Source organism: Procambarus clarkii, chromosome 7 (genome assembly GCF_040958095.1).
Source record: "Procambarus clarkii isolate CNS0578487 chromosome 7, FALCON_Pclarkii_2.0, whole genome shotgun sequence".
Lineage (NCBI taxonomy): Eukaryota > Metazoa > Arthropoda > Malacostraca > Decapoda > Cambaridae > Procambarus > Procambarus clarkii.
The window spans coordinates 20,374,034-20,401,056 of NC_091156.1; the positions used below are offsets into that span (position 1 = coordinate 20,374,034).

The 27,023-nt window shown below is 56.5% G+C and overlaps 2 long non-coding RNA genes across 2 annotated transcripts in view; both read left to right on the forward strand.

Annotated features, from left to right (window-relative positions):
- The window catches only part of LOC138357261 (uncharacterized), a 591,549-nt gene that overhangs the window by 348,217 nt on the left and 216,309 nt on the right, over positions 1 to 27,023 (forward strand). The gene's annotated exons all lie outside the window — the stretch shown is intronic.
- Positions 1 to 27,023, forward strand: part of LOC138357265 (uncharacterized) — a 164,273-nt gene that overhangs the window by 53,466 nt on the left and 83,784 nt on the right. The window contains exon 2 of the long non-coding RNA XR_011224871.1: positions 23,483 to 23,814. This is a non-coding gene — a long non-coding RNA (uncharacterized lncRNA). The remainder of the gene's footprint in view (positions 1 to 23,482; positions 23,815 to 27,023) is intronic.

Here is a 27,023-nt window from a genome sequence, read left to right on the forward strand (position 1 = left end):
AAATTAAAAATACTTCTTCACGTAAGCGAAATCGAAATCCTCCGTCAATATTGGACCTATACTTACAAGTGAAGGTTCACACACAGAGGACTACAAAGAAATTAGTGAAATCCTAAAATAGACAAAAAAACAGTGAGGACATGTTTAGAACCCCTAAAACATTGAGGACATGTTTAGAACCCCCAAAACAGCATGAAAGTGGAAGATCCGCATGGCTTCTTTTCGCATGATGTTCAAACCCCTGAAAATATAACAGATATCAACACGAATGCTGCAGATTTTTAAAGAGAAATTAACAACATGCCCACATGCACTCGGCTCTAGGTCCAGACTCACAGAATTCAATATTTATAGAGATGCAAAGTGCCAGTAGCACAGGCACTCAGTATAGTGTGGAGGAAGAGCTTGGACACGGGGGAGATACCAGATGCGCTTAAAGCAGCAGAGATAGCTCCCTCCCTACTGAGGAAGACCTAAGTATTGGCTAAGAATTATGGACCATTCCCATTAACATCTCACATGAGTGAGTGATCAAGATCACACACATTTAATGGTAGTCAAATCAGAAATAGACAAACATACAAGTCAAAGCTTCGTGTCATGTTTTGGAGATAACACAAAAACCAGCATTGAAAACCTCTCAAGCTGATGATAATAAAGTTTTCGACTGGGCAGCAAAAAATATGATATTTATCAGTGATAAATTCCAGGTACTTAGGTATGGAAAATATTAAGACCTTAAACATAATACAGGGTAGAAGACACAATCTAATCTGCCCATAGTAGGAAAGCAACATGTAAAGGCTCTGGGAACAATGATGTCTGACGACCTAACGTTTAGGGAGCATAACCAGAGATATCAAAGATATATCTGGTTATGATATAACGAGAGATACCAAATAATATACACATGGAAAATACTGGAGGGCCAGGTCCTAAATCTACACAGCAAAATAACGTACTGAAGTGAACGATATGGAAGAAAATACAGAATAGAACCAGTGAAGAGCAGAGGTGCCATAGGCACAATCAGAGAACACTGTATAAACATCAGAGGTCCGCGGTTGTTCAACGTCCTCCCAGCGAGCATAAGAAATATTGCCGGAACAACCGTGGACACCTTGAGTGCCGGACCAACCAGGCTGCTTTTTATTATTATTATTATTATTATTTTTCTACCACAGACGTGGCCACACATTTACAATGCTGTGGAGGGTATGTGGGCCTGCGGGCCGCTCCAAGCAACAGCCTGGTGGACCAAGCTCTCATAAGTCGAGCCTGGCCTCGGGCCGGGCTTAGGGAGTAGAAAAACAACCAAAACCTCGTTCAGGTACAATCCAGGTACACTGCGGAGCTCTCCACGACGATCTACGCCAACCTCTGAGTGGTTGAAGAGACGGGTGGTGGTGCAGGAGAGACGGGTGGTGGTGGTGCAGGAGAGACGGGTGGTGGTGGTGCAGGAGAGACGGGTGGTGGTGGTGCAGGAGAAACGGGTGGTGGTGGTGGGAGGTGGGGAGGAAATTGGAAGGTGTTGGGGTAGGAGGAGGAGGGAGAGGGGGGTAGTGCTGTTTGTCCTGGCGACGAGCCAAGGAAAGTCTCCCACATCACCCCTCCCAATGCCGGACCTGGGAGGATACTGTAAGATATCAGTCTCCCCTGACCTTCAGGATAACAGCACAGCCCCGCGCCCTGGCCACAGCCCCGCGCCCTGGCCACAGCCCCGCGCCCTGGCCACAGCCCCGCGCCCTAAGCTTCCTACTACCATAAAGCCTAACCGATGTCGACCACAGATTACCTGGTAAATGCAACAAACTTGTTAACAAATGAATTCCGGCTGGAGAACTTGTGCGTACCTTAGGTGGGGGAGTTAAACTGGGCGGATTACGACAGCTCCGAGGGCAGCTCCCCGACCAGGGAGGGAGGGAGAGATGGTACTGTTCCTTCAGGGCTGTTCCAAGAGCATGTTACTGCACACTCACCACCTACCATCCCTTCAGGACCTTGCTGCTCAAGCCCAGCACCTACCATCCCACATAGACCGTTCCAGGACCTTGCTACTTACACCCAGCACATACTAATCCACCTGGACTATTCCAGGAACTAGCTGATGCACAACCAGTTCAGTACTGGTCAGTCATTCAGAACCTTCCTATTGTGCACACCCCACACACACAATTTTGAACCCTGTTCTGAACCCGTGTTTTCTGGGGTTATGCGAATACAGCAGCCCGTCCTCCAAACAAAGACCCAAAAGTGATTCCATGCACCCGCCAAACCCCCTGTTTATGAATGTGAAACGGTTTACACACGACTCACAACAGATGACGTTCGAACATATCCGGAACAAGTGCTTCACTGACGAATTTTGTTCGAACCACAACGCTGTAAATGCTTCACCCACGTACTACAAATACAAATAATCGCCAACAGAACCTAAACACCTAACCTAACCTATGCCTATATTTTCACAATATGCTAATATATTATAATAATAATTTATATTTGAGAAATTCTTGTTTTGAATGAACAGCTTGAAAAGAATTATGAATCCGTCTGTGGGGTCGACCGCTGGATGTAATGGACTGAGTTGAGGACGGGCTGGAATATGTTGTGATTTATAATCTTATTTTTTAGCACTTTCAAAGATGTTTATGATGTGTGAAGTTAGAGCTATTGGTCTCTAATTTTTGCATCTGCTTTACTACCTCCTTTGTGAAGTGGCGCGATCTCCGCTGTTTTAAGAATGTTAGGGATGAGAAATTATTCACATGAAAAGAAACAATACGAACAATAATTCTCAGAAAAGTGTTGGTCGGTCTGCCAGACTGCTTATACGAAATCGACCACAGGCCAGCCTGTCTGCCCGTCTCCCAGACACCCCGTACATGTTCTGTCCTCCCGCTACCGTCACCTGTCACACCCGTCTCCAGAGCCCCACGTTCAGGGTATTCATCGTCCTCCTCCTCGTCCTACAAGTATTCGTTTGCCTTGTTCGGGTTGAATGTAGACACAGTAGTCGCTTCTGTATATATTTATTGAGTGAGGCAAACAGGTGTATAACTGGCCAGCCGAGGTCCACCTACTCTGGGTCTGTGAGGATAACTGAGGCTGCTGGGAGCATGCCTGATGCTCCTCTGTCTGGCATGACGTCAGAGGCCTACTTGCCTGTGATTGGTTACATTTCAACTGACAGAATTTGAGTATAACACCGCTCGGACACGCTACCAAGTCGACGTCCCTTGTCGACAAGCTCTGGCTAGCTATATAGTTACAATGATACTGAAAGGACCTCGGTGGCATACAATAATGGCTTACATGTGAAATTTGCATAATAAAACATTGAAAGAAGATCAGGTGTGCGTAATACAAACAACTCGGCATATATGCACCAAAAAAAAAAAATTCATCATAATAGGTGAAAATCATGGTAACAATGCTTTGATTAAACCAGAGTATTAAGAACATGTGTATGTCTACTGATCAGATATGAACAATACAACTCAAGGTATTGCCTAACCGCCGCTGCCACCAGTATTCGTTTGCCTTGTTCGGGTTGAATGTAGACACAGTAGTCGCTTCTGTATATATTTATTGAGTGAGGCAAACAGGTGTATAACTGGCCAGCCGAGGTCCACCTACTCTGGGTCTGTGAGGATAACTGAGGCTGCTGGGAGCATGCCTGATGCTCCTCTGTCTGGCATGACGTCAGAGGCCTACTTGCCTGTGATTGGTTACATTTCAACTGACAGAATTTGAGTATAACACCAGGAGGAGGACGAACCTAAAACTAACAGCTTGGCTGTGATTGGATAACATTTCCATAAATCACATGATTAGGAGATTCGTCTCTCGAATATTGCCTTTATAAACACTGTTGACCTGAAGGGTCAAGATTGGGTTTAGAGCAGAACTGGTTGTTTCGGGTTTAATTTAGCTGTTGCGTTTTGTCCTGGATGTGGACACAGGCACGTGTTAAGAGCTGAAAATTATAACGCGCTTGTTTCTAAATTCAGATATAGATGGGTACATGCGCTGACCTAACACCAGGCGCGAGTGACGTTGTTGTGGCTCCCTTCTCACAAAGGAGTGCAGGAGCATGATTGATTGTAACCTTGAGATTTTATATAATTATATATATATATATATAATATATATAATTATAACTAATATATATATAAGTATATTTTGGTAGCAGTCTTTCCTGTAGACATATATTATTAAATATGACCGAAAAAGTAAGATTAATAATTCTAACACGAATTTTCTCAATCTTTCGTACATTTCGCTTCACTGTTGGAGGTAAATAAAAAATCAATGTACCAAAATTCATTTTTATTTCTAGTCTTATTTTATTTCTAGTCTAGACTAGAAATAAAAATGAATTTTGGAGAATTGATTTTTGATTTACCTCCAACAGTGAAGCGAAATGTACGAAAGATTGAGAAAATTCGTGTTAAAATTATTAATCTTACTTTTTCGGTCATATATATATATATATATATATATATATATATATATATATATATATATAGAAATCGACCACGACTAGGTACGATATATATATATATATATATATATATATATATATATATATATATCGTACCTAGTATCCAGAACGCACTTCTCAGCCTACTATGCAAGGCCCAATTTGCCTAATAAGCCAAGTTTTCATGAATTAATTGTTTTTCGACTACCTAACCTAACCTAACTTTTTCGGCTACCTAACCTAACCAATAAAGATAGGTTAGGTTAGGTTAGGTAGGGTTGGTTAGGTTCGGTCATATATCTACGTTAATTTTAACTCCAATAAAAAAAATTGACCTCATACATAATGAAATGGGTAGCTTTATCATTTCATAAGAAAAAAATTAGAGAAAATATATTAATTCAGGAAAACTTGGCATATTAGGCAAATCGGGCCTTGCATAGTAGGCTGGGAAGTGCGTTCTGGCTACTAGGTACGACATATATATATAATATATATATATATATATATATATATATATATATATATATATATATATATATATATATATATATATATATATATATATATATATATATATATATATAATATTAATGTATGCATGTGCTTGAGTCTACAGTTTAGACCTTTTGTCTAAGTACAAGACCTAATTGAACTCCTCAGATGAGGCAAAATTGTAATTATTTTTTATCAATAATGATGTTAATAATAAAAAATGAGCCTGATAATGTTGACGCCCTTGAAGATGATAAGAGTGCTGGACATTGCCTCATTCTCATCTTTTAGGATTTCACTCATTTCTTTTTCATCCTCTATGGACGAACCTTCAGCTGTAAGTACAGATCCAATAGTGGTGGATGTTTTTTTATTTTAATTTCGCATGTGAAAACAAAATATTTCAGATTTTTCTTTATCTCTTGATTAGCCTTCTGTTCGGTTCCTTTCCTAAGACTGGAACGATCGCTTCATCGTCTGCTCTCTTTCCTCCATGTCTGTCTCTCGTGTTTCTTTTAAAGTCGTGTATGCTTACCACGCCCTCATCCTTCCCTCAGCCCCCCCCCCCTCCATCCCTCTGTTGTGACGCTCCCTCCCATCCCTCTACTGTCACTGTCACCCCCTCACCCCACCCATCCTCCTATCCCACCACCTATTTGTCACGTCACGCCTGTATTGCCTTACCCTATTTCCCTGTGAGAGTTCTTCCCGCCCTCTGGAAGAGTATCTTGGACGCAAGATGATGGATTACCACACCTTGGAGGTCACCTTGGAGGTCACCTTGGAGGTCACCTTGGAGGTCACCTTGAGGGTCACCTTGGAGGTCACCTTGGAGGGCACCTTGGAGGTCACCTTGGAGGGCACCTTGGAGGGCACCTTGGAGGTCACCTTGGAGGGCACCTTGGAGGTCACCTTGGAGGGCACCTTGGAGGTCACCTTGGAGGTCACCTTGGAGGTCACCTTGGAGGTCACCTTGGAGGTCACCTTGAGGGTCACCTTGGAGGTCACCTTGGAGGGCACCTTGGAGGGCACCTTGGAGGGCACCTTGGAGGTCACCTTGGAGGTCACCTTGGAGGGCACCTTGGAGGTCACCTTGGAGCCTGTGAAGTGCAGCTTCTGGCCATGATGGTAGTGGCTTGTGAAGTACAGCTTCTCTGCTTTCAGCGAGCCACTAAACACACTGAAGATTGATAATCCAACTTAATTTTTCATGGATATGAAACCAACATCAAATCATATATCAGATGTCACCCTATCCCCACTGGATTTTGAAGAAGTCATAAACATTATGCCTATGCACTCTGCACCAGGCCCGGAATCCTGGAACTCCATATTCATCAAGAACTGTAAAAAAAAAAAACACTATCGCAGGCCCTTCACATTCTGTGGAGACAAAGCCTAGATACTAGCGTTATCCCTGACTTACTAAAAACAGCAGAGATAGCACCACTCCATAAAAAAGGAAATAAGGTAGAGGCAAAAAATTACAGACCGATAGCACTAACATCACACATCATACAAATCTTTAAAGAGTGCTAAGAAGTAAGATCACAAAATACATGGAATCACAGCATCTCCATAACCCCGGACAACATGGTTTCAGAACAGGGCGCTCTTGCCTGTCACAGTTGCTGGACCACTATGATATGGCATTAGATGCCATGGAAGACAAACAAAACTTTAATGTAATTTACACAGCTTTCGCAAAACCGTTCGACAAATGTGACCATGGAGTTATTGCACATAAAATGTGTTCAAAGGAATTACTGGGAAAATAGGCAGATCTACAATTTCCTGAATAACGGAACCCACTGTGTAATAGTCAAAATAAATCCAGCCCATCAACCGTGAAGAGCTCAGTCCCCCCAGGGTACTGTGCTTGCTCCAGTACTTTTTCTCAATCTCATATCGGATATAGACAAGGACACAACCTATAGTACTGTATCTTCCTTGGCAGATGACATCAGGTTTTTTTTATGAGAGTAGATAAAATATAGGACGCGGCAAACCTCCAATCAGACATAAATTAGGTCTTTCTATGGGTTACAGAAAATATGGTGTTTAACGAAGATTTAAAGTTCCAGCTCATGCGCTATGGAAAAAATAAAAATATAAAAACAGAAACTATGTACAAAATTCAGTCAAATCATAAACGAAAAGGCAATGTAGAGGATCTGGGTGTACTCATGGCGGAAGACCTTACCTTTAAAGAACACAATAAAGTAGCTTTTACAATTGTAAGAAAAATGACAGGTTGGATAACAAGAACTTTTCACACTACAGATGCTATACCTATGATGATGCTTTTCAAGACGCTAGTGCTCTCTAGAGTGGAGTACTGCTGCACAATGACAGCCCCTTTCAAAGCTGGAGAAATTGCTGACCTGGAGAGCGTGCAGAGATCCTTTACTGCTAGAACCCACTCAGTAAAACATCTAAACTACTGGGACCGACTAAAATGTCTTAATCTGTATTTTCTTGAGCCCAGGCGAGACAGAGACAATAATTTACAAGTGGACAATATTAGAGGGGCTGGTCCCAAACCTGCACACAGAAATAACACCACATGAGACCAGAAGGCATGGCAGGATGTGCAGAATACCCCCGTTGAAGAGCAGAGGTGCAACAGGTACTCTGAGAGAGAACTATCAACATCAGAGGCCCGAGACTGTTCAACACGCTTCCACTACACATAAGGGACATAACTGGCCGACCCCTCACAGTGTTCAAGAGAGAACTGGATAAACACCTCCAAAGAATACCTGATCAACTAGGCTGCGAGCATCCTCTTCCAACAGCTTGGTTGAACAGACGACCAACCGGGAGGCCTGGTCGGAGACTGGGCCGTCCGCCCCCCGCCCACTGTGTGGCCGTCCGCCCGCAGCGTAGCCGTCCGCCCCCCGCCCGCAGTGTGGCCGTCCGCCCCTCGCCCGCAGTGTGGCCGTCCGCCCCTCGCCCGCAGTGTGGCCGTCCGCCCCTCGCCCGCAGTGTGGCCGTCCGCCCCCCGCCCGCTGTGTGGCCGTCCGCCCCCCGCCCGCAGTGTGGCCGTCCGCCCCCCGCCCGCAGTGTGGCCGTCCGCCCCCCGCCCGCAGTGTGGCCGTCCGCCCCCCGCCCGCAGTGTGGCCGTCCGCCCCCCGCCCGCAGTGTGGCCGTCCGCCCCCCGCCCGCAGTGTGGCCGTCCGCCCCTCGCCCGCAGTGTGGCCGTCCGCCCCCCGCCCACTGTGTGGCCGTCCGCCCCCCGCCCGCTGTGTGGCTGTCCACCCCTCGCCCGCAGTGTGGCCGTCCGCCCCCCGCCCGCAGTGTGGTCCCCGCCCACTGTGTGGCCGTCCGCCCCCCGCCCACTGTGTGGCCGTCCGCCCCCCGCCCACTGTGTGGCCGTCCGCCCCCTGCCCGCAGTGTGGTCCCCGCCCACTGTGTGGCCAATAAGCACACCAATAAACAACATGAAAGTTGATGACCCAGACAGCTTCTTTATGAATGACATTCAAGCTGCAGATAATATAACGGATATTACCACAAACTCGGAAGACTTTGAAAGAGAAATTGATAATATGCCTATGCACTCAGCTCCTGGGCCTGACCCATGGAATTCAATATTCATAAAGAAATGTAAAGTACCAGTAGCGAGAGCACTCAGCGTAATATGGAGAAAGAGCCTGGATACAGGGGAGATACCAGCAGCACTTAAATCTGCAGATATAGCTCCGTTGCACAAGGGGGGGGGGGAGTAAAGCCTTGGCAAAAAATTATAGGCCAGTTGCACTAACATCACACATAATAAAAGTGTTTGAAAGAGTGATTAGGAATCAAATTTCTAGTTTTATGGAAAACAATGAATTGCACAATCCAGGACAACATGGATTTAGAGCGGGAAGATCCTGTCTGTCACAGTTACTCAACCACTATGACAAAATCACAGAAGCCCTAGAAGAAAAGCAAAATGCAGGTGTTGTATACACAGACTTTGCAAAGGCGTTCGACAAATGTGACCATGGGGTGATAGCTCACAAAATGAGGTCAATGGGAATAACTGGAAAAGTAGGACGCTGGATACTCAATTTCCTGTCGAACAGAACACAAAGAGTAACAGTCAATCAGATAAAATCGAGTCCAAGCGATGTTAAAAGCTCTGTACCTCAAGGTACAGTCCTTGCACCGCTACTGTTCCTTATTCTCATATCTGATATAGACAAAAATACACGCCACAGCTTCGTGTCGTCCTTTGCAGATGACACAAAAATCAGCATGAAAATTACCTCTGCTGAAGACATTGAAAAACTACAAGCAGATGTCAACAAAGTTTTTGATTGGGCAGCAGAAAATAACATGATGTTTAACAGTGATAAATTTCAGATACTCAGGTACGGCAAAAATGAGGATCTGAAACATAATACAGGGTACAAAACACAATCGAATCTTCCCATAGTAGAAAAACAGCATGTCAAGGATTTGGGAATAATGATGTCCGACGATCTAACGTTTAGGGAGCATAACCAAGCAAATATCGCGTCAGCCAGAAAAATGATCGGATGGATTACGAGAACTTTCAAATCCAGGGATCCCATCACAATGGTTGTACTCTTCAAGTCACTTGTACTGTCCCGTCTCGAGTACTGCTCAGTACTCACTTCCCCTTTCAGAGCAGGAGAGATTGCTGAAATAGAGGGAATACAGAGAACATATACGGCACGCATAGACGAGATAAAACACCTAAATTATTGGGATCGTCTCAAAGCTCTCCAAATGTACTCTCTAGAAAGGAGACGAGAGAGATATCAAATAATATACACATAGAAAATACTGGAGGGTCAGGTCCCAAATCTACACAGTAAAATAACAACGTACTGGAGTGAACGATATGGAAGAAAATGCAAGATTGAACCCGTGAAGAGCAGAGGTGCCATAGGCACAATCAGAGAGCACTGTATAAACATCAGGGGTCCGCGGTTGTTCAACGTCCTCCCAGCGAGCATAAGAAATATTGCCGGAACAACCGTGGACATCTTCAAGAGAAAACTGGACGGTTTTCTAAGAGAAGTTCCGGATCAGCCGGGCTGTGGTGGGTACGTGGCCCTGCGGGCCGCTCCAAGCAACAGCCTGGTGGACCAAACTCTCACAAGTCGAGCCTGGCCTCGGGCCGGGCTTGGGGAGTAGAAGAACTCCCAGAACCCCATCAACCAGGTATCAACCAGGTATCAACCAGGCCGTCCGCCCACTGTGTGGCCGTCCGCCCACTGTGTGGCCGTCCGCCCCCTGTGTGGCCGTCCGCCCCCCGCCCACTGTGTGGCCGTCCGCCCCCCGCCCGCAGTGTGGCCGTCCGCCCCCCGCCCGCTGTGTGGCCGTCCGCCCCCCGCCCGCAGTGTGGCCGTCCGCCCCCCGCCCGCTGTGTGGCCGTCCGCCCCCCGCCCGCAGTGTGGCCGTCCGCCCCCCGCCCGCAGTGTGGTCCCCGCCCACTGTGTGGCCGTCCGCCCACTGTGTGGCCGTCCGCCCCCCGCCCACTGTGTGGCCGTCCGCCCCCCGCCCGCTGTGTGGCCGTCCGCCCCCCGCCCGCAGTGTGGTCCCCGCCCACTGTGTGGCCGTCCGTCCCCCGCCCACTGTGTGGCCGTCCGCCCCCCGCCCGCAGTGTGGTCCCCGCCCACTGTGTGGCCGTCCGCCCCCCGCCCGCTGTGTGGCCGTCCGCCCCCCGCCCGCAGTGTGGCCGTCCGCCCCCCGCCCACTGTGTGGCCGTCCGCCCCCCGCCCGCAGTGTGGCCGTCCGCCCCCCGCCCGCTGTGTGGCCGTCCGCCCCCCGCCCGCAGTGTGGTCCCCGCCCACTGTGTGGCCGTCCGCCCCCCGCCCACTGTGTGGCCGTCCGCCCCCCGCCCACTGTGTGGCCGTCCGCCCCCCGCCCGCAGTGTGGTCCCCGCCCGCAGTGTGGCCATCCGCCCCCCGCCCACTGTGTGGCCGTCCGCCCCCCGCCCGCAGTGTGGCCGTCCGCCCCCCGCCCGCAGTGTGGCCGTCCGCCCCCCGCCCGCAGTGTGGTCCCCGCCCACTGTGTGGCCGTCCGCCCCCCGCCCGCAGTGTGGTCCCCGCCCACTGTGTGGCCGTCCGCCCCCCGCCCGCTGTGTGGCCGTCCGCCCCCCGCCCGCAGTGTGGCCGTCCGCCCCCCGCCCGCAGTGTGGCCCCCCGCCCCCCGCCCGCAGTGTGGCCGTCTGCCCCCCGCCCGCAGTGTGGCCGCCCGCCCCCCGCCCGTAATGTGGCCGTCCGCCCCCCGCCCACAGTGTGGCCGTCCGCCCCCCGCCCGCAGTGTGGCCGTCCGCCCCCCGCCCACAGTGTGGCCGCCCGCCCCCCGCCCGCAGTGTGGCCGTCTGCCCCCCGCCCACAGTGTGGCCGCCCGCCCCCCGCCCGCAATGTGGCCGTCCGCCCCCCGCCCACAGTGTGGCCGTCCGCCCCCCGCCCGCAGTGTGGCCGTCCGCCCCCCGCCCACAGTGTGGCCGTCCGCCCCCCGCCCACAGTGTGGCCGCCCGCCCCCCGCCCGCAGTGTGGCCGTCTGCCCCCCGCCCACAGTGTGGCCGTCCGCCCCCCGCCCGCAGTGTGGCCGTCCGCCCCCCGCCCACAGTGTGGCCGCCCGGGGCTGCCTTCCCGCCCGCCTGACACTGGGCGCGCCTAGCAGCTCTTCACCCAGCGTATAAAGACCTAACCCCGCTCCTCACTTTCCACCATTACAAATCAGGCTGAGAGTAACGAGAAAAGTTTTAAGTTAAGACAGTCACGGCTCTCTCGTTTTAGCACGGTCTGGTGCAGGGTGCAGGCCACGACCTGCCCTGTGTACCCTGTGGTAACTTGGGCATCCAGGGCCACGACCTGCCCTGTGTACCCTGTGGTAACTTTGGCATCCACGACCACGACCTGCCTTGTGTACCCTGTGGTAACTTTGGCATCCAGGGCCACGACCTGCCCTGTGTACCCTGTGGTAACTTTGGCATCCAGGGCCACGACCTGCCTTGTGTACCCTGTGGTAACTTTGGCATCCAGGGCCACGACCTGCCTTGTGTACCCTGTGGTAACTTGGGCATCCAGGGCCACGATCTGCCTTGTGTACCCTGTTTTAACTTGGGCATCCAGGGCCACGACCTGCCTTGTGTACCCTGTGGTAACTTGGGCATCCAGGGTGTAGGCCACGACCTGCCTTGTGTACCCCTGTGATAATTTGGGCATCCAGGGCCACGACCTGCCTTGTGTACCCTGTGGTAACTTGGGCATCCAGGGCCACGACCTGCCTTGTGTACCCTGTGGTAACTTTGGCATCCAGGGCCACGACCTGCCTTGTGTACCCTGTGGTAACTTGGGCATCCAGGGCCACGACCTGCCTTGTGTACCCTGTGGTAACTTGGGCATCCAGGGCCACGACCTGCCTTGTGTACCCTGTGGTAACTTAGGCATCCAGGGCCACGACCTGCCTTGTGTACCCTGTGGTAACTTGGGCATCCAGGGCCACGACCTGCCTTGTGTACCCTGTGGTAACTTGGGCATCCAGGGCCACGACCTGCCTTGTGTACCCTGTGGTAACTTGGGCATCCAGGGCCACGACCTGCCTTGTGTACCCTGTGGTAACTTTGGCATCCAGGGCCACGACCTGCCTTGTGTACCCTGTGGTAACTTAGGCATCCAGGGCCACGACCTGCCTTGTGTACCCTGTGATAACTTGGGCATCCAGGGCCACGACCTGCCTTGTGTACCCTGTGATAACTTGGGCATCCAGGGCCACGACCTGCCTTGTGTACCCTGTGATAACTTGGGCATCCAGGGCCACGACCTGCCTTGTGTACCCTGTGGTAACTTGGGCATCCAGGGCCACGACCTGCCTTGTGTACCCTGTGGTAACTTGGGCATCCAGGGCCACGACCTGCCTTGTGTACCCTGTGGTAACTTGGGCATCCAGGGCCACGACCTGCCTTGTGTTCCCTGTGGTAACTTTGGCATCCAGGGCCACGACCTGCCTTGTGTACCCTGTGGTAACTTGGGCAGTCTATGCCCTCTCCTGTTGGCAGGGTGGCTACACCGGGGCGTGCGCGCGGGTTGGCTACACCAGTAAACCTCAAGATAACCTCAAGATAACCTCAAGAATCATCTCAAGATAACCAGGGCGCGCTCAAGGGTGGTTATAGACTTTGAGTTGGTACCAGCTGCGCGCCTGCACATTTCTGATGGATAAGTGCGGATTCCAAGTTATGTAACCTTCAGCATATCATGGTGTATGGAGATAAGGCATGCGTCTGGGATTACCCAGCATGCTGGTTCGGTCCCCGTCCTGCCCCAAAGATGTTATCATGAAGCTATGTTTAGCACCCCAACAAAGAGGATGAGAGATGAACATCCGGATACAGCATCTTCGAGAGATGAACATCCGGATACAGCATCTTCGAGAGATGAACATCCGGATACAGCATCTTCGAGAGATGAACATCCGGATACAGCATCTTCGAGAGATGAACATCCGGATACAGCATCTTCGAGAGATGAATATCCGGATACAGCATCTTCGAGAGATGAACATCCGGATACAGCATCTTCGAGAGATGAACATCCGGATACAGCATCTTCGAGAGATGAACATCCGGATACAGCATCTTCGAGAGATGAACATGCGGATACAGCATCTTCGAGAGATGAACATCCGGATACAGCATCTTCGAGAGATGAACATCCGGATACAGCATCTTCGAGAGATGAATATCCGGATACAGCATCTTCGAGAGATGAACATCCGGATACAGCATCTTCGAGAGATGAACATCCGGATACAGCATCTTCGAGAGATGAACATCCGGATACAGCATCTTCGAGAGATGAACATCCGGATACAGCATCTTCGAGAGATGAACATCCGGATACAGCATCTTCGAGAGATGAACATCCGGATACAGCATCTTCGAGAGATGAACATCCGGATACAGCATCTTCGAGAGATGAACATCCGGATACAGCATCTTGGAGAGATGAACATCCGGATACAGCATCTTGGAGAGATGAACATCCGGATACAGCATCTTCGAGAGATGAACATCCGGATACAGCATCTTCGAGAGATGAACATCCGGATACAGCATCTTCGAGAGATGAACATCCGGATACAGCATCTTCGAGAGATGAACATCCGGATACAGCATCTTGGAAAGATGAACATCCGGATACAGCATCTCCGTGGACGCTTTATCCGGATAATACATCCGATATTAACACGACCTCACTAGAGTTGGAAATAGAAATTGATATCTTGCCCAAGCACTCGGCCCGGGGGTCTCGGAATTCCACATTAAATTATGATGAAGTGCAAAGTGGCATTATCAGGAGCGCTCATTGTAGCATGAAGAACACGCTTGGTGAGCTCCCTCGAGCACACACCATCTCAGACACCTCTATTTTACAAGAACTATAATACAATCAAATTGTACAAGACGCATTAAAAGATTAGTAACAGCATTTTGGTAACTTTATAGACTTAATTCATCTTTAACAAATTCAGTTTTTTTCGCTAATTTTGTCTTGTTTGTGAATCTTGAAGACTCGTCGACGTTTAGTTGGAGATGGAGCCGTTCAAATGGAGTTGAGCCGCTGTGGTTGTCAGTAGCCCGGCTGTTAAGGCTACCTGTGCCGCCTGGCTCCCTGGGGGAGGCTACCTGTGCCACCTGGCTCCCTGGGGGAGGCTACCTGTGCCACCTGGCTCCCTGGGGGAGGCTACCTGTGCCGCCTGGCTCCCTGGGGGAGGCTACCTGTGCCGCCTGGCTCCCTGGGGGAGGCTACCTGTGCCGCCTGGCTCCCTGGGGGAGGCTACCTGTGCCGCCTGGCTCCCTGGGGGAGGCTACCTGTGCCGCCTGGCTCCCTGGGGGAGGCTACCTGTGCCGCCTGGCTCCCTGGGGGAGGCTACCTGTGCCGCCTGGCTCCCTGGGGGAGGCTGCCTGTGCCGCCTGGCTCCCTGGGGGAGGCTGCCTGTGCCGCCTGGCTCCCTGGGGGAGGCTGCCTGTGCCGCCTGGCTCCCTGGGGGAGGCTGCCTGTGCCGCCTGGCTCCCTGGGGGAGGCTGCCTGTGCCGCCTGGCTCCCTGGGGGAGGCTGCCTGTGCCGCCTGGCTCCCTGGGGGAGGCTGCCTGTGCCGCCTGGCTCCCTGGGGGAGGCTGCCTGTGCCGCCTGGCTCCCTGGGGAAGGCTGCCTGTGCCGCCTGGCTCCCTGGGGGAGGCTGCCTGTGCCGCCTGGCTCCCTGGGGGGAGGCTGCCTGTGCCGCCTGGCTCCCTGGGGGGAGGCTGCCTGTGCCGCCTGGCTCCCTGGGGGAGGCTGCCTGTGCCGCCTGGCTCCCTGGGGGAGGCTGCCTGTGCCGCCTGGCTCCCTGGGGAAGGCTGCCTGTGCCGCCTGGCTCCCTGGGGGAGGCTGCCTGTGCCGCCTGGCTCCCTGGGGGAGGCTGCCTGTGCCGCCTGGCTCCCTGGGGGAGGCTGCCTGTGCCGCCTGGCTCCCTGGGGGAGGCTACCTGTGCCGCCTGGCTCCCTGGGGGAGGCTACCTGTGCCGCCTGGCTCCCTGGGGGAGGCTGCCTGTGCCGCCTGGCTCCCTGGCGGAGGCTGCCTGTGCCGCCTGGCTCCCAGGGGGAGGCTGCCTGTGCCGCCTGGCTCCCAGGGGGAGGCTGCCTGTGCCGCCTGGCTCCCAGGGGGAGGCTGCCTGTGCCGCCTGGCTCCCTGGGGGAGGCTGTCTGTGCCGCCTGGCTCCCTGCGGGAGGCTGTCTGTGCCGCCTGGCTCCCTGGGGGAGTCTGCTTGACTCCCTGGTGGAGGCTGCCTGTGCCGCCTCCCTGGGGGAGGCTACCTGTGCCGCCTGGCTCCCTGGGGGAGGCTGCCTGTGCCGCCTGGCTTCCTGCGGGAGGCTGCCTGTGCCGCCTGGCTCCCTGGGGGCGGCTGCCTGTGCCGCCAGGCTCCCTGGGGGCGGCTACCTGTGCCGCCTGGCTCCCTGGGGGCGGCTACCTGTGCCGCCTGGCTCCCTGGGGGCGGCTACCTGTGCCGCCTGGCTCTTTGGGGGAGGCTACCTGTGCCGCCTGGCTCCCTGGGGGAGGCTACCTGTGCCGCCTGGCTCCCTGGGGGAGGCTACCTGTGCCGCCTGGCTCCCTGGGGGAGGCTACCTGTGCCGCCTGGCTCCCTGGGGGAGGCTACCTGTGCCGCCTGGCTCCCTGGGGGAGGCTACCTGTGCCGCCTGGCTCCCTGGGGGAGGCTACCTGTGCCGCCTGGCTCCCTGGGGGAGGCTACCTGTGCCGCCTGGCTCCCTGGGGGAGGCTACCTGTGCCGCCTGGCTCCCTGGGGGAGGCTACCTGTGCCGCCTGGCTCCCTGGGGGAGGCTACCTGTGCCGCCTGGCTCCCTGGGGGAGGCTACCTGTGCCGCCTGGCTCCCTGGGGGAGGCTACCTGTGCCGCCTGGCTCCCTGGGGGAGGCTACCTGTGCCGCCTGGCTCCCTGGGGGAGGCTGCCTGGCTCCCTGGGGGAGGCTGCCTGTGCCGCCTGGCTCCCTGGGGGAGGCTGCCTGTGCCGCCTGGCTCCCTGGGGGAGGCTGCCTGGCTCCCTGGGGGAGGCTGCCTGGCTCCCTGGGGGAGGCTGCCTGGCTCCCTGGGGGAGGCTGCCTGGCTCCCTGGGGGAGGCTGCCTGGCCAACCCGGCCCCCTTCATTGATCTTGAAGGGTGAACCCCGGGTGTGTTACAGGCCTTCCCCGCCACCACCACTGGCCTCCCTGGCCACTCCTCCACCACCACCACCACCGCCACCACTGGCCTCCCTGGCCACTCCTCCACCACCACCACTGGCCTCCCTGGCCACTCCTCCACCACCACCACCGCCACCACTGGCCTCCCTGGCCACTCCTCCACCACCACCACCGCCACCACTGGCCTCCCTGGCCACTCCTCCACCACCACCACTGGCCTCCCTGGCCACTCCTCCACCACCACCACCACCGCCACCGCCACCACTCGCCTCCCTGGCTACTCCACCACCACCACCACTACCGCCACCACTGGCCTCCCTGGCCACTCCACCACCACCACCACCACCACCGCCACCACTGGCCTCCCTGGCCACTCCACCACCACCGCCACCACTGGCCTCCCTGGCCACTCCACCACCACCGCCACCACTGGCCTCCCTGGCCACTCCACCACCACCACCACCACCACTACCACCACCACCACCACCGCCACCACTGGCCTCCCTGGCCACTCCACCACCACCACCACCGCCACCACTGGCCTCCCTGGCCACTCCACCACCACCACCACCACCACCACCACCGCCACCACTGGCCTCCCTGGCCACTCCACCACCACCGCCACCACTGGCCTCCCTGGCCACTCCACCACCACCACCACCACCGCCACCACTGGCCTCCCTGGCTACCTGGTTGATACCTGGTTGATGGGGTTCTGGGAGTTCTTCTACTCCCCAAGCCCGGCCCGAGGCCAGGCTTGACTTGTGAGAGTTTGGTCCACCAGGCTGTTGCTTGGAGCGGCCCGCAGGGCCACATGCCCACCACAGCCCGGTTGGGTATGTGGCACTCCTTCGAGGAAACTATCTAGTTTCCTCCTGAAGATGTCCACAGTTGTTCCGGCAATATTTCTTTTGCTCTCTGGGAGGACGTTGAACAACCGCGGACCTCTGATGTTTATACAGTGTTCTCTGATTGTGCCTATGGCACCCCTGGTCTTCACTGGTTTTATTCTGCATTCGGATTTGGGACATGTGTACATTTCTTCCATGTGTATATTATTTGATATCTCTTCCGTCGTCTTTCTAGAGAGTTCCTTTGGAGAGCTTTGAGACGATCCCAATAATTTAGGTGCTTTATTGCGTCTATGCGTGCCGTATATGTTCTCTGTATTCCCTCTATTTCAGCAATCTCTCCTGCTCTGAAGGGGGAAGTGAGTACTGAGCAGTACTCAAGACGGGACAACACAAGTGACTTGAAGAGTACAACCATTGTGATGGGATCCCTGGATTTGAAAGTTCTCGTAATCCATCTGATCATTTTTCTGGCTGTCGCAATACTTGCTTGGTTATGCTCCCTAAACGTTAGGTCGTCAGACATCATTATTCCCAAATCCTTTACATGTTGCTTTCCTACTATGGGCAAATTTGATTGTTTTGTAAGCTGTATTATGTTTAAGGTTCTCATTATTACCGTACCTGAGTACCTGGAATTTATCGCTGTTAAACATCATGTTATTTTCTGCTGCCCAGTCGAAAACTTTATTTACTACTATTCCAAATCCCAAAATACTAATCCTACTAATCCCAAATCCCACCACTGTTGTTAGTGACCACCTTCCCCCCCTCCCTTCAATCTCTTGCTCGCCCCCACAAACTCCTGTTATCCCCACACCCTCTCCACCCCCCCAGCTGCCATCACCCCCCCCCAGCTGCCATCACCCCCCCCCAGCTGCCATCACCCCCCCCAGCTGCCATCACCCCCCCAGCTGCCATCACCCCCCCCCCAGCTGCCATCACCCCCCCCAGCTGCCATCACCCCCCCCAGCTGCCATCACCCCCCCCAGCTGCCATCACCCCCCCAGCTGCCATCACCCCCCCAGCTGCCATCACCCCCCCCCCCAGCTGCCATCACCCCCCCCAGCTGCCATCACCCCCCCAGCTGCCATCACCCCCCCCCCAGCTGCCATCACCCCCCCCCAGCTGCCATCACCCCCCCAGCTGCCATCACCCCCCCAGCTGCCATCACCCCCCCCCAGCTGCCATCACCCCCCCCAGCTGCCATCACCCCCCCCCAGCTGCCATTACCCCCCAGCTGCCATCACCCCCCCAGCTGCCATCACCCCCCCCAGCTGCCATCACCCCCCCAGCTGCCATCACCCCTCCCACCTGCCATCACCCCCCAGCAGCCATCACCCCCCACCTGCCATCACCCCCCAGCAGCCATCACCCCCCAGCAGCCATCACCCCCCAGCAGCCATCACCCCCCAGCAGCCATCACCCCCCCCAGCTGCCATCACCCCCCCAGCTGCCATCACCCCCCCCAGCTGCCATCACCCCCCCAGCTGCCATCACCCCCCTCCAGCTGCCATCACCCCCCCTTCAGCTGCCATCACCCCCCCAGCTGCCATCACCCCCCAGCTGCCATCACCCCCCCAGCTGCCATCACCCCCCCCCAGCTGCCATCACCCCCCCCAGCTGCCATCACCCCCCCCCAGCTACCATCACCCCCCCCCAGCTGCCATCATCCCCCAGCTGCCATCACCCCCCCCAGCTGCCATCACCCCCCCAGCTGCCATCACCCCCCCAGCTGCCATCACCCCCCCAGCTGCCATCACCCCCCCCAGCTGCCATCACCCCCCCCAGCTGCCATCACCCCCCAGCTGCCATCACCCCCCCAGCTGCCATCACCCCCCCAGCTGCCATCACCCCCCCCAGCTGTCATCACCCCCCTTCAGCTGCCATCACCCCCCCCAGCTGCCATCACCCCCCCCAGCTGCCATCACCCCCCCCCAGCTGCCATCACCCCCCCCCAGCTGCCATCACCCCCCCCCAGCTGCCATCACCCCCCCCAGCTGCCATCACCCCCCCCCCCAGCTGCCATCACCCCCCCCCAGCTGCCATCACCCCCCCAGCTGCCATCACCCCCCCCCAGCTGCCATCACCCCCCCAGCTGCCATCACCCCCCCCAGCTGCCATCACCCCCCCAGCTGCCATCACCCCCCCCAGCTGCCATCACTCCCCCCAGCTGCCATCACCCCCCCCAGCTGCCATCACCCCCCCAGCTGCCATCACCCCCCCAGCTGCCATCACCCCCCCCAGCTGCCATCACCCCCCCCAGCTGCCATCACCCCCCCAGCTGCCATCACCCCCCCAGCTGCCATCAGCCCCCCAGCTGCCATCACCCCCCCTAGCTGCCATCACCCCCCCAGCTGCCATCACCCCCCCAGCTGCCATCACCCCACCAGCTGCCATCACCCCACCAGCTGCCATCACCCCCCCAGCTGCCATCACCCCCCAGCTGCCATCACCCCCCAGCTGCCATCACCCCCCCAGCTGCCATCACCCCCCCAGCTGCCATCACCCCCCCAGCTGCCATCACCCCCCAGCTGCCATCACCCCCCCAGCTGCCATCACCCCCACAGCTGCCATCACCCCCACAGCTGCCATCACCCCCACAGCTGCCATCACCCCCCACAGCTGCCATCACCCCCACAGCTGCCATCCCCCCCCAGCTGCCATCACTCCCCCAGCTGCCATCACCCCCCCCCCCAGCTGCCATCACCCCCCCAGCTGCCATCACCCCCCCCAGCTGCCATCACCCCCCCCAGCTGCCATCACCCCCCCAGCTGCCATCACCCCCCCCAGCTGCCATCACCCCCCCCAGCTGCCATCACCCCCCCCAGCTGCCATCACCCCCCCCAGCTGCCATCACCCCCCCCAGCTGCCATCACCCCCCAGCTGCCATCACCCCCCCAGCTGCCATCACCCCCCCAGCTGCCATCACCCCCCCCCAGCTGCCATCACCCCCCCCAGCTGCCATCACCCCCCCCAGCTGCCATCACCCCCCCAGCTGCCATCACCCCCCCAGCTGCCATCACCCCCCCCCTAGCTGCCATCACCCCCCCAGCTGCCATCACCCCCCCAGCTGCCATCACCCCCCCAGCTGCCATCACCCCCCCAGCTGCCATCACCCCCCCAGCTGCCATCACCCCCCCAGCTGCCATCACCCCCCCCCAGCTGCCATCACCCCCCCCCAGCTGCCATCACCCCCCCAGCTGCCATCACCCCCCCAGCTGCCATCACCCCCCCAGCTGCCATCACCCCCCCAGCTGCCATCACCCCCCCAGCTGCCATCACCCCCCCAGCTGCCATCACCCCCCCCAGCTGCCATCACCCCCCCAGCTGCCATCACCCCCCCAGCTGCCATCACCCCCCCAGCTGCCATCACCCCCCCAGCTGCCATCACCCCCCCCCAGCTGCCATCACCCCCCCCAGCTGCCATCACCCCCCCAGCTGCCATCACCCCCCCAGCTGCCATCACCCCCCCAGCTGCCATCACCCCCCCAGCTGCCATCACCCCCCCAGCTGCCATCACCCCCCCAGCTGCCATCACCTCCCCAGCTGCCATCACCCCCCCCAGCTGCCATCACCCCCCCCCAGCTGCCATCACCCCCCCCAGCTGCCATCACCCCCCCCCCAGCTGCCATCACCCCCCCCCAGCTGCCATCACCCCCCCCCCAGCTGCCATCACCCCCCCCAGCTGCCATCAGCCCCCCCCAGCTGCCATCAGCCCCCCCCAGCTGCCATCACCCCCCCCCAGCTGCCATCACCCCCCCCAGCTGCCATCACCCCCCCCCAGCTGCCATCACCCCCCCCCAGCTGCCATCACCCCCCCCCCCAGCTGCCATCACCCCCCCCAGCTGCCATCACCCCCCCCCAGCTGCCATCACCCCCCCAGCTGCCATCACCCCCCAGCTGCCATCATCCCCCCCAGCTGCCACCCCCCCCACACACCTGCCACCCCCCCCACCCCCCACACACCTGCCACCCCCCTACACACCTGCCACCCCCCACACACCTGCCCCACCCCCACCAGCGCGTGTTCCTCACCGCCCCCTGGGGGGGGGGGGCGTTCTTTACCGGTGCTGTAAATCAGCCGCAACAGAAAGGTATTGGCGGGAAGAATGGAAATAATTTAGGTTCATTCGCCCTCTGAATATTGAATTCGGCCAGGGCGAGAGTGGCGTAGATCTGGCCAATGGATATGCCCTAGTGTGGCTGTGGGAGGGGTGTGGCTGTGGGAGGGGGATGTGGGCTGTGGGAGGGGTGTGGCTGTGGGAGGGGTGTGGCTGTGGGAGGGGGATGTGGGCTGTGGGAGGGGGATGTGGGCTGTGGGAGAGGTGTGGCTGTGGGAGGGGTGTGGCTGTGGGAGGGGGATGTGGGCTGTGGGAGGGGTGTGGCTGTGGGAGGGGGATGTGGGCTGTGGGAGGGGTGTGGCTGTGGGAGGGGTGTGGCTGTGGGAGGGGGATGTGGGCTGTGGGAGGGGTGTGGCTGTGGGAGGGGGATGTGGGCTGTGGGAGGGGTGTGGCTGTGGGAGGGGTGTGGCTGTGGGAGGGGGATGTGGGCTGTGGGAGGGGTGTGGCTGTGGGAGGGGGATGTGGGCTGTGGGAGAGGTGTGGCTGTGGGAGGGGTGTGGCTGTGGGAGGGGGATGTGGGCTGTGGGAGGGGTGTGGCTGTGGGAGGGGGATGTGGGCTGTGGGAGGGGTGTGGCTGTGGGAGGGGGATGTGGGCTGTGGGAGGGGTGTGGCTGTGGGAGGGGGATGTGGGCTGTGGGAGGGGTGTGGCTGTGGGAGGGGGATGTGGGCTGTGGGAGGGGTGTGGCTGTGGGAGGGGGATGTGGGCTGTGGGAGGGGGATGTGGGCTGTGGGAGGGGTGTGGCTGTGGGAGGGGGATGTGGGCTGTGGGAGGGGTGTGGCTGTGGGAGGGGTGTGGCTGTGGGCTGTGGGAGGGGTGTGGCTGTGGGAGGGGGATGTGGGCTGTGGGAGGGGTGTGGCTGTGGGAGGGGGATGTGGGCTGTGGGAGGGGTGTGGCTGTGGGAGGGGTGTGGCTGTGGGAGGGGGATGTGGGTGTGTTCCACTACACACAAGGGGCATAACTGGCCGACCCCTCACAGTGTTCAAGAGAGAACTGGATAAGCACCTCCAAAGTATACCTGATCAACCAGGCTGTGACTCATACGTCAGGCTGCGAGCAGCCGCATCCAACAGCCTGGTTGATCAGTCCAGCAACCAGGAGGCCTGGTCGACGACCGGGCCGCGGGGACACTAAACCCCGGAAGCACCTTAAGGTAACCTTAAGGTGGGAGGGGTGTGGGTGTGGGAGGGGTGTGGCTGTGGGAGGGGTGTGGGCTGTGGGAGGGTGCTTGCTTGAGGGCGTGGTTATATCTGGGTGGTGGAAGTGTCCTGGGAGGGGGAGGGGAGGCGCAGGAGAGAGGCTTACAAACTTCCCATCATACATGGCAAAGTTAGCTCTATATTGACCCATATTGTCTACTCCTATCAAAATCTTAGTGTCATCTGCAAATGATGATACAGTGCTGTAGTTTGTATCCTTGTCTATGGCTGATATTAGCATGAGAAAAAGTACCGGATCAGGAGAGCAGTAGAACAGATCAAGTAGATACGTCTACTAGTAGTAGTAGTAGTAGTAGTAGAAAAGAGCAAGTAAGGTACCTTGGGGGACTGAGCTTTTCACAGTAGATGATCCGGATTTTACTGTGTTGACTATTGCACTCGTGGGAGGGAGGGGGGGGGGACAGAGAGAGGTGTTGGTCAATTGGCACCCAACCACACATTGAGAGTACATATTATCATCATGAGAGTACACACTTCCAATATTACATATTACTGTGAGTATTTACCTGAGGTAGTGTTGATAGAATATAGTATTAACAGCACACAATATTGACGGTTGTGCCCAGGCCAGTCGTGTTAATTTTGGTCCTCTTTATTTACAGGTAATATCCCGAGGGGGCTTTAAGGCAGCGTCTGGCAGGCTGTGGCCTTGACCAGGTCGAGTGTGAGGCCTTGACCAGGTCGAGTGTTGTGGCCTTGACCAGGTCGAGTGTGTGGCCTTGACCAGGTCGAGTGTGTGGCCTTGACCAGGTCGAGTGTGTGGCCTTGACCAGGTCGAGTGTGTGGCCTTGACCAGGTCGAGTGTGTGGCCTTGACCAGGTCGAGTGTGTGGCCTCGACCAGGTCGGATGAAGACTCGACAGAGACATGTTCATAGTGTTCGTCACTGAGCCATCACCTTTCCTCGTGCACTGACCAAAATGGCCGACTTGAAGGTAAGTTTGGTCTAAGAGCGCGTCAGGTCTGAAAGTTTACTCCTTAGAGTATTTTAATAAAACAAAATTAATGACTAACTTTCCCTGAACCAAACCCCATCACTTGGGAAATAGTTGGCTCTTAAATCAAGAAGTCCATAGGTACCTTTATTGACACCAGGAGCTGTCCAGTCCTGCAACCAGGAGCTGTCCAGTCCTTCAACCAGGAGCTGTCCAGTCCTGCAACCAGGAGCTGTCCAGTCCTGCAACCAGGAGCTGTCCAGTCCTGCAACCAGGAGCTGTCCAGTCCTGCAACCAGGAGCTGTCCAGTCCTGCAACCAGGAGCTGTCCAGTCCTGCAACCAGGAGCTGTCCAGTCCTGCAACCAGGAGCTGTCCAGTCCTGCAACCAGGAGCTGTCCAGTCCTGCAACCAGGAGCTGTCCAGTCCTGCAACCAGGAGCTGTCCAGTCCTGCAACCAGGAGCTGTCCAGTCCTGCAACCAGGAGCTGTCCAGTCCTGCAACCAGGAGCTGTCCAGTCCTGCTACCAGGAGCTGTCTAGTCCTGCTACCAGGAGCTGTCCAGTCCTGCTACCAGGAGCTGTCCAGTCCTGCTGGTTTTCTTGACACCAGCCGAGACAGTTACCATTACTCCAGTAGAGGCATTGGATGCTAACCTTCCGTTCTCATGTTAAGTCGGACGGCTTCGAAAATTTATGTAATGGTCTCCGCGGTGCCAGAGCTTTGGCAATCAAAGCTTTGGAAGCGTCTGGGCCAGCTTGTGCGCCAGGAAGCGTCTGGGCCAGCCTGTGCGCCAGGAAGCGTCTGGGCCAGCCTGTGCGCCAGGAAGCGTCTGGGCCAGCCTGTGCGCCAGGAAGCGTCTGGGCCAGTTTGTGCGTCTGGGCCAGCCTGTGCGCCAGGAAGCGTTTGGGCCAGCCTGTGCGCCAGGAAGCGTCTGGGCCAGCAAGCGTCTGGGCCAGCAAGCGTCTGGGCCAGCTTGTGCGGCAGGAAGCGTCTGGGCCAGCTTGTGCGCCAGGAAGCGTCTGGGCCAGCTTGTGCGCCAGGAAGCGTCTGGGCCAGCCTGTGCGCCAGGAAGCGTCTGGGCCAGCTTGTGCGCCAGGAAGCGTCTGGGCCAGCTTGTGCGCCAGGAAGCGTCTGGGCCAGCCTGTGCGCCAGGAAGCGTCTGGGCCAGCAAGCGTCTGGGCCAGGAAGCGTCTGGGCCAGCCTGTGCGGCAGGAAGCGTCTGGGCCAGCTTGTGCGCCAGGAAGCGTCTGGGCCAGCCTGTGCGCCAGGAAGCGTCTGGGCCAGCCTGTGCGCCAGGAAGCGTCTGGGCCAGCTTGTGCGCCAGGAAGCGTCTGGGCCAGCCTGTGCGCCAGGAAGCGTCTGGGCCAGCTTGTGCGCCAGGAAGCGTCTGGGCCGGCTTGTGCGCCAGGAAGCGTCTGGGCCAGCTTGTGCGCCAGGAAGCGTCTGGGCCAGCTTGTGCGCCAGGAAGCGTCTGGGCCAGCTTGTGCGCCAGGAAGCGTCTGGGCCAGCTTGTGCGCCAGGAAGCGTCTGGGCCAGCTTGTGCGCCAGGAAGCGTCTGGGCCAGCTTGTGCGCCAGGAAGCGTCTGGGCCAGCTTGTGCGCCAGGAAGCGTCTGGGCCAGCTTGTGCGCCAGGAAGCGTCTGGGCCAGCTTGTGCGCCAGGAAGCGTCTGGGCCAGCTTGTGCGCCAGGAAGCGTCTGGGCCAGCTTGTGCGCCAGGAAGCGTCTGGGCCAGCTTGTGCGCCAGGAAGCGTCTGGGCCAGCTTGTGCGCCAGGAAGCGTCTGGGCCAGCTTGTGCGCCAGGAAGCGTCTGGGCCAGCTTGTGCGCCAGGAAGCGTCTGGGCCAGCTTGTGCGCCAGGAAGCGTCTGGGCCAGCTTGTGCGCCAGGAAGCGTCTGGGCCAGCTTGTGCGCCAGGAAGCGTCTGGGCCAGCTTGTGCGCCAGGAAGCGTCTGGGCCAGCTTGTGCGCCAGGAAGCGTCTGGGCCAGCTTGCGCCACGGGTGGTGGGTGACAGTGTAGGAGAGCCACGTACAGGACGACGTGGCAGGGATCCGTGGCGCCCGTTGCAGGTGGAACGACTCCCACCTCCAGCTCTCCCTGTACGCATTGTTCCTCTTCTTGTGGTGATGCAATTGCAGCGGCTTCTGATAAGGAGCTTGAGTCTTTAAACTGTGTGTTTACACTTCAGGGAAGTCTAGCAGTTGATTCACACACACTGTGTTACACTCGTGTGTGTGTGTGTGTGTGTGTGTGTGTGTGTTGGGGAAACATACTTGGACCGATCCCTATGGCCTAGGCTAGGGTGGGGGGAGGGGGATGGGTCCTAGTATCCGGAACCTCCACAAGGTTAGGTTAGGATGGGGATCTAGAGATGTTGTACCTCTGGTACTAGCCAGCCAGCCAGCACCTGAAACCGTGGTGCAATCAGAACTATGTACCTAAGCATTGACCTCTACTTATTGGTCCGCCAGGCACTGGGAGAATTGGTACTATTGTTACGGTTAAGTGATAGGTGGAAGGGGGGAGGGGCTGCGGGAATTTAACAGTTTAGAAGCCTACTCTCACAGTATACCCTACAAGAGGTACTCCGAGAGAGAACATCAGAGGCCCGAGACTGCTCAACACGCTTCCACTACACATAAGGGACATAACTGGCCGACCCCTCACAGTGTTCAAGAGTGAGACACCTCCAATGAATACCTGATCAACCAGGCTGTGATTCATACGTCAGGCTGCGAGCAGCTGCGTCCAACAGCCTGATTGACCAGACGATCAGCCCCTCCTTCAAACAAAGACCCAAAAGTGATACCATGCACCCGCCAATCCCCCTGTTTATGAATAAAAAACGGTTTACACATGACTCAACTAATTTCGTTCGAACACTTCCGGAACAAGTGCTTCACTGACGACTTTTGTTCGAACCTCAACGCTGTAAATGCTTCACCCACGTACTACAAATAATCGCCAACAGAACCTAAACACCTAACGTAACCTTTGTCTATATATGCACAATATGCTAATATATTTATAATATTAATTTATATTTGAGAAAGGTCCAATTTTGAATGAACAGCATGTAAAAGTTTATGAATGCGTCTGTGGGGTCGACCGCTGGATGTAATGGACTTGAGTCGAGGACGGGTTGCTATAAATGCTTCACCAACGTACTTCAAAAACAAATAATCGCCAACAGAACCTAAACTCCTTACATAA